Source organism: Octopus bimaculoides, chromosome 7, assembly GCF_046866305.1.
Source record: "Octopus bimaculoides isolate indiv1 chromosome 7, ASM4686630v1, whole genome shotgun sequence".
Lineage (NCBI taxonomy): Eukaryota > Metazoa > Mollusca > Cephalopoda > Octopoda > Octopodidae > Octopus > Octopus bimaculoides.
In genome coordinates this window covers 56,931,980-56,939,479 of record NC_142934.1, presented here as the reverse complement: position 1 = coordinate 56,939,479, position 7,500 = coordinate 56,931,980, and the positions used below count along the sequence as shown (strand labels likewise).

Sequence of the window (7,500 nt, the reverse complement as noted above, 5' to 3'; positions counted from 1 at the left end):
GTGGTTTCTATTCTGCGAGCAGGCGACGCGTTGTGTTCTTGAGTAAGATACTTCCTATCACGGCCTTTATGAGTCAGCATGACTCGAGAAGATAACTTTACCTAATAGCAGTCCTATCAACAGCAAGTTACATTCCATATCTGTGGTTCTCAACCGGAGTCCATATGACCCCTCAGTGTCTATACAAAACTTTTGGGAGTAAAATAGTAAATAGCAAAATAAATAGTAAATTGGTCCACAGTATTGTTTTATGGATCCATGTTACAATTTTGTTTTAGATGTATTTATTGCAAGAAACAACTTGATTTCTTTCTCTAACATTTTACATAATTCGACCTACACTAGTAATTGTGTGATGAACAAAATAGTAATTTTGGAAGAAGAATCAATAAAACTAGTTTTTAAATATCGAATGGTTATGGGGTTCACCAGAATTTTCATTGTAATCAATGGGGGCTATGGATAAGAAATGGTGGTGAAACACTGCTCTACGATAACACAAACAGCAACAGGAGCAGCATCCGTACTGCGTGCAAGTGAGGGTGTCTCTACGTGTTACCTCGACCTGTTAGTGACAGCATCCGGATCATCCACATATTACATTCTCCAAGTTAAATAAGGTGGTATCAAAAAATGTCGAAATACGAGTAGTCATGACAGGAATAATATTTTTCATTGTAGATCTGCTCAGTCAGGACTAACTGACCGGGACTAAACTACAACAACAATACTAATGCTATACAGTTCTAGGGTGCCAACGTGTGCCTCTATGTGGCTGCTCGGCCAGAAAGAAATAACAACCAGTTATCCCTCAAATAATGTAAGGCCGAGTTCGCTGAACACGAGGGAAAAAGACGGGCTGGTTACAACTAGAACATCTTTAATCATGGGTCTGCTCGATCAGTGAAACCTGTGGAGGTAGCGTCCAAACATCAATAACAAAGACAACAGCAGCAGGTAGTTATTTTGCCGATCCTGGAAAAATGAGAAGTTAAATTGATCATATTCTTAAAACCACAAACAACCAGAGCCTCATTGTAGTACGAGGCAGCGGCATCAAAAATATATTTACTTGAAAAAATCTCGGAGAATTTTTCTGCTGACCCTCTTTACCAGTTTCCTAAAGAAGTTAAATTGATCACGAATGGACTTAGCAAATTAGCGCAAGTCGTTTATTTCTTGTTCTACGATTCTGCTATATATCGTCGTACACGTAACTACGTGGATCACATGACGTAGTTACTTTTTAGACCCAAATCTGATTCACTAGAGTTGATTTATTAACAACAGAGTTCCATTATGTGCATCCAATCTGTTTTTAGATCCGGTATAACTGAGAGTACCAAAACCAACTTGTCATTCTGTTTTTATGACGGAAGGCTATGACTAGAGACATATTTGGTTGCTATTTATTGCAGAGTGAACAACAATTTAGATAACTCGTTCCCTCTTTAACTTTCTCCATTTTTGGCTCTACGTTGTCGCTCGAACTACTAGAAATAGCAACCAAATCTCCCTCAAGTAAGACCTTGTTGTTAATTGGAAAGAACGCATCAGAAAATGCAATTTTCCATGATTACATAATACCTGAATTGATATAAAAAGACGAGATGGTCACAGGTAAAATGTTTTTTAACAACTGGTTTTGTCGATCATGGGTGATTTGAGTTTAAATATAGATAGCATTATATGTAGAGAGAGCATATATTGTATAAGAGAGTATGCAGCAGATTGATTAAACCAAAATATATAACTGGTTCGTATTTTATCAACATGAAACGATAATTGTAAAAATCAATCTTGATAGAGTAAGAACACAGCACGGAGGGAAGAAATGAAGGATCTAGTCCGGTGCTTCAGGCCTTGCAGGTCTTTTCAAAGTCCATCGAGAGTGTGACTGTTCTTATAAGCCTTTTCAGAAACCGAATGAAAGGCTGACATACATTAATCAGCTTCTTTTTTATCCAGCTATAATGTTTAGGAAACTGGTAAATATATTTTTGATGCCGCTGCCTCGTACTACAATGAGGCTCTGGTTGTTTGTGGTTTTAAGAATATGATTAGTTACACGCCAGACCCTAATTTCCACAAAAAAATACCACAGGTCTAAAAGCCTGTGTGGATAAGCTATTCCTAAGTGGATAAACACTTACCTCGTACGAATAGGTTCAAGTAAGAGTTTTCATAGGCACACCTTAGTAGTTTCCTTCAGCTGTACAACTTCTGTAAAGAAAATATTGGTAGGTATGTCCATACATGCGGTAGAGGCAGTACTACTTGTCCCCTTAACAGCTACTGTAACACAAAAACATATGACGCAGAAGTAACATCAAAATACTCCAATGAGTAGCAAAATGTTGGAAGTTATGTGGGAGCGACAGCAGGATCTATCATTATCAGGTTCAACAACTATAAAACCTTCTTCAATATCGAGAAGAAACGAAATGTCACAGCCCTGTCTAGGCTTGTATGATAGTTGAATGGAAGCGCTACGGAGTACAATGTCAAGTGAAAAATACAAGAGAAGTACAAGTCTTATTTTTATTGCAGCAAAAATTGTGGATTATGTTTAGCCGAGAAAACATCATATTTAAAAATTCTCAGAACTCGAATGAGATCTTTAATTCTTGTCCACACGAGACAAGGTGTATTTTTTACCTACAATCCCGACAGGACTATAATCACTAGGTACTCCACCTTTGATCCTCCCACAATCACTTTATGAGAATTCAGCAGGGTTTAACCAACACTAATAAAAATGAACTTAAATATATATGCTTCCGACCGTAGGCTTAAAGCTTCGGACACTCTCCATTCTCACTAAAAACCTACACATTTCAACTTTATACTAATCGAAAGTCCTAAATACAACCTGTATATATTTTCTCAGCATGTCAGATAGTCTGGGGCCAAAAGACATAACTTGATAAAACTCTTACTCATTACACCTCCAACAACACCGATTAGTCTATTTTCATAGCACCTAAAAACCGGATGTAACATTTTTCACTCCCAATAACATAGAGCAATTGGCATGTTTTTCTATAAATGCTAACTCTGAAAAGCAAGTGGTATTATGTAACCGTTCCGTTGTATAATATCCGGTTGTTTGATACACATTGGGAAACATATTGGTAAGATCGGTTGAAATGGATCTATAATACTGCATACTTTGATAAATGCATGCATTTTGACAGACAGACAGATAGATAGATAGATAGATAGATAGATAGATAGATAGATAGATAGATAGATAGATAGATAGATAGATAGATAGATAGATAGATGAATAAATAAATGAATGGATGAATGAATGAATGAATAGATGGATGCTTAGTAGATAACTACATAGACACATCGAAAGATTCATAGATAGAAAGATACAGAGAGGTAGATGGGTACTTATTTAGCCAGTAAGATAACTAACTAGATAGATATATTGACTGATCGATCGATTGATCGATAGATAGATAGATAGATAGACAGACAGACAGACTGATAGATAGATAGATAGATAGATAGATAGATAGATAGATAGATAGATAGATAGATAGATAGATAGACACACTTGCCTGCAGTTAGTATAATGAGAAATACATTGATTCGTGTGTGAATCTGTATTGCAATAACGGAGAATTGCGTAGATAAATTATTCATGAATACTTAATCAGAACACATACATACAAAAATGTGTATGTATATATATATGTATATATATATATATATATGTGTGTGTGTGTGTGTGTGTGTGTGTGTATACACATATATTTAAACACACATATATGTATATATATAATATATATATACATACATGACATGCATACACACACACACACACACACACAAACACACACACACACACACACACACACACACACACACACACATGTATATATATATATATATATATACATCTCTATATATTAATGTCTTTATATATATATATATATATATATATATATATATAGATGCATATATTTATATATATATGTATATATATATATATATATATATATATATATATATATATATATATATATATATATATATATGTATGTATGTATGTATGTATGTGTGCGTATGTATGTACATCTATATGTATTGCAGATAAATTATGCATTTGTATATGCATAAACGTATTTCTCCTTTTATTTCTTTTGTTCTTTTTAGTTTTAGATAAACAAACAAAATTCTTGACGAAATTCAAACGAGTATCATTGAATTATCATATGTAAAGTGAAATCGAACGAGCAAAGAAATAGACAAAAAACAAAAATTTATAAAGAGGAAGGGAAATAATAACGATAATGATGATGATGGTGAAGAAGAAGAAGAAGAAGAAGAAGAAGAAGAAGAAGAAGAAGAAGAAGAAGAAGAAGAAGAATGACAATAAAGGAAAGAAAACTAATATAATAAACAATCGAATATCCAACTTAGATACAAACAAATTAAAAGTCAACTAATACTGTAATAACGGATAATAATAATAATAACTACAGTAACAACAACAACAACAACAACAACAAACAACAAATCAGAAGAAACAAAGGTTATAGGAAAAATAAAACAACGATGAAAATAACCAAAAGCAAACATCACAAGCAATAAGAAAACAAAAAGACAGCGAGAGACAAACCAAACCAACATAACGGAAATATAGAATCAGACTTAGAAACACAGAAACAGAAACAGAGATTAACCTACCGCAGAGACACAAGTTGATACGTAAGAGCAATAAGAGCAAGTAAATAATAATAATACTAATAGCAATAATGATAATAATAATAATAATAATAATAATAATAATAATAATAATAATAACAACAACAACAACAACAACACAATAATAATAATAATAATAATAATAATAATAATAATAATAATAGTGATTTCATTTATTTGCCAGAAGGGCGAAGAATGAGGGGTCATTACAAAGACGGACATATATGTAAACAGGATTTACATATAATGAAATGATTAAAAAAATAGTAAGTATACACGGTATACCCTGAAAAAGAAGGGACATATGCATTGCATACAAAGGTTAAACAAAAGTGGCAGGAAGGATGACAGAAATGTGGCCCTCCTGATACAGGAAGGTCTCTAGGGATAATCGAAAGACCCCACTGTCCAAGATTTCCTTGAAATCCTAAGAGCAAGTACCTTCTCCAACCCATTTTTTCTGACTCACGGGTCTACACTTAGAGAGGTACCATCCACTCTTGTCCTTTTCGCAACTTTCACTCAGCTTTCAATAAACTTACTCGAGGACAGCACTTCCCTCTCCACTCTCTATTTCCTTTTCAAGTGAAACTTAAAGAAGTCAATGAGAGCTCTACCAAAGAGGAATGTATCTGTCCGCATACCATTCAGCCTTGTCCACCAAACAACCTTTTCCACCACAGCCACCAGGCAAAGGAAAACTGCTTTGCTTGCCCGATTGAAGAAGGGCGGCAGAGCAGTCATCACTACAAACTCGACTGACAGATGGATCCATCCCACACGTGACAGTAGCTGTTCGACATAACCCCACAAGTCAGCAATGCCCGGAGGCGAAATTTTTTTCCCACGAAAGTTCTGGTCCCCAGTTATAAATTCATTTGCATCCAACCAATCAGAGCTCTGTAGACTAGTGTCATAGAATTAAATACAGTAATTATAATAAACAGATCTATAATTATTACTAATATAATAGTACTCACACATTTTCGTGACTATTTTTTTTTTTATACAAAAGCTCATAAAACTCGCTTTTCGCTGGAGACCACAGGAAAATGCACATGTGGGATTGGGATAGCCAAAAATACATTAACAATACTCACACGTCCATAATTCGTATCAATGAATCAATGGGTATTTATAAAACCTTCGAACAGTTTCCTTACTTTCATATTCGTCAAAAACATCATCTTTTATTGCTATAGTGATTCAAACTTACCGCTAACCAGCGTATGTGTTCAGTATCTCAGTATCGATGATATTGGCATCTGAATGAGAGCACAATACAAGATTCGCATAGCAATCGGAGGTCGCCATTTTGAATACCAACCTATGTTAACTTGACAGCAAGGTCAAGGTGGGCTCTGATAGGCTGTATGCAAATAAGTTCATTACTGGGAATTCTTGCGGGAAAAAATTTCGCTACCCGGATACTGAACGATGAAAAGCAAAATCGACCTCGGCAGAATTTGAACGCAGAACGTAGCGACGGACGAAATAGGGCTAAATTCTGCCAGCTCACCGCCTTAGAAATAATAATGGTTTCAAATTTTGCCGCAAGAGCAGCCATTTTGGGGGAGGGGATGTGTCGACCCCACTGTTTCACTGGTACTTAATTTATCAACTTTGAAAAGATGAAAAGCAAAGTCTACCTCGGCGGAATTTGAACGCAGAGCGTAGCGATAGGTAAAATACCGCTAAGCATTTCGTCCATCGTGCTAATGATTCTGCCAGCTCACTGCGTTAGTAATAATAATGATAATAATAATAATAATAATAGTAATAATAATAATAATAATGATGATGATGATGATGATGATCCTTTCTACATAGTAGCAAGGATTATTACAAGGCCTGCAGTGTGAGGGGAAGGGGACAGTCGCTCACATCGACCCCAATGTTTCACTGTTATTTAATTCATCAACTCCGAAAAGTTGACAGGCAAAGTCGACATCGGCGGAATTTGACCTCAGAACGTAGCAAGCAGACGAAATACCGCTAAGAATTTTCGCCCAGCGAGCTAACGATTCTGCCAGGTTGCTTGCCGCCTTATTAATAATAATAATAATAATAATAATAATAATAATAATAATAATAATAATAATAATAACAATAATAATAATAATAATAATACTAATAATAATAATAATAAGGTATAATAAAAAAAATATTCAGACAAATACATAACAAAAACACCAGGACTTACAAATATATATAACATACAGAAAATTGCACTACTGGGCACTGCACACATCCTATGCAAAACACTTTCAATACAGTAACCACAAGAGCATCACAGCAAACTACAGCACATACCCAAGGCACACAGAGCTGCGCTCGGTAGTGAAGTGAAAGCACGCTATAAAAATAAAACTACAGAATAATAATAATAATAATAATAATAATAATAATAATAATAATAATAATAATAATAATGATAATAACAACAACAACAACAACAACAAAAATAATGATAATAATAATAATAATAAGAGATAACCAAAATACAAAGACCTGGAAATAGAGATAACTCGAATGTGGAATCTAAAACAAAATACAAAGACCTGGAAATAGAGATAACTCGAATGTGGAATCTAAAAACAGAAACAATTCCTATCATAGTAGGTGCCTTAGGTATAATAAAAAAATATTCAGACAAATACATAACAAAAACACCAGGACTTACAAATATATATAACATACAGAAAATTGCACTACTGGGTACTGCACACATTCTACGCAAAACACTTTCAATACAGTAAACATAAGAGCACCACAGCA

The 7,500-nt window shown here is 34.4% G+C and overlaps 1 protein-coding gene across 12 annotated transcripts in view; it reads right to left on the bottom strand.

The window, feature by feature from the left end:
• The window catches only part of LOC106875689 (uncharacterized), a 339,933-nt gene that overhangs the window by 290,591 nt on the left and 41,842 nt on the right, over nucleotides 1-7,500 (bottom strand). For 6 of the 12 annotated variants that reach the window (XM_089355340.1, XM_089355343.1, XM_089355347.1 and 3 more), the window contains exon 2: nucleotides 2,154-2,223. The exons of the other annotated variants lie outside the window; for them this stretch is intronic. The gene's annotated coding sequence lies outside the window, so the exon portion shown is untranslated. The remainder of the gene's footprint in view (nucleotides 1-2,153; nucleotides 2,224-7,500) is intronic. 12 annotated transcript variants of the gene reach the window in all.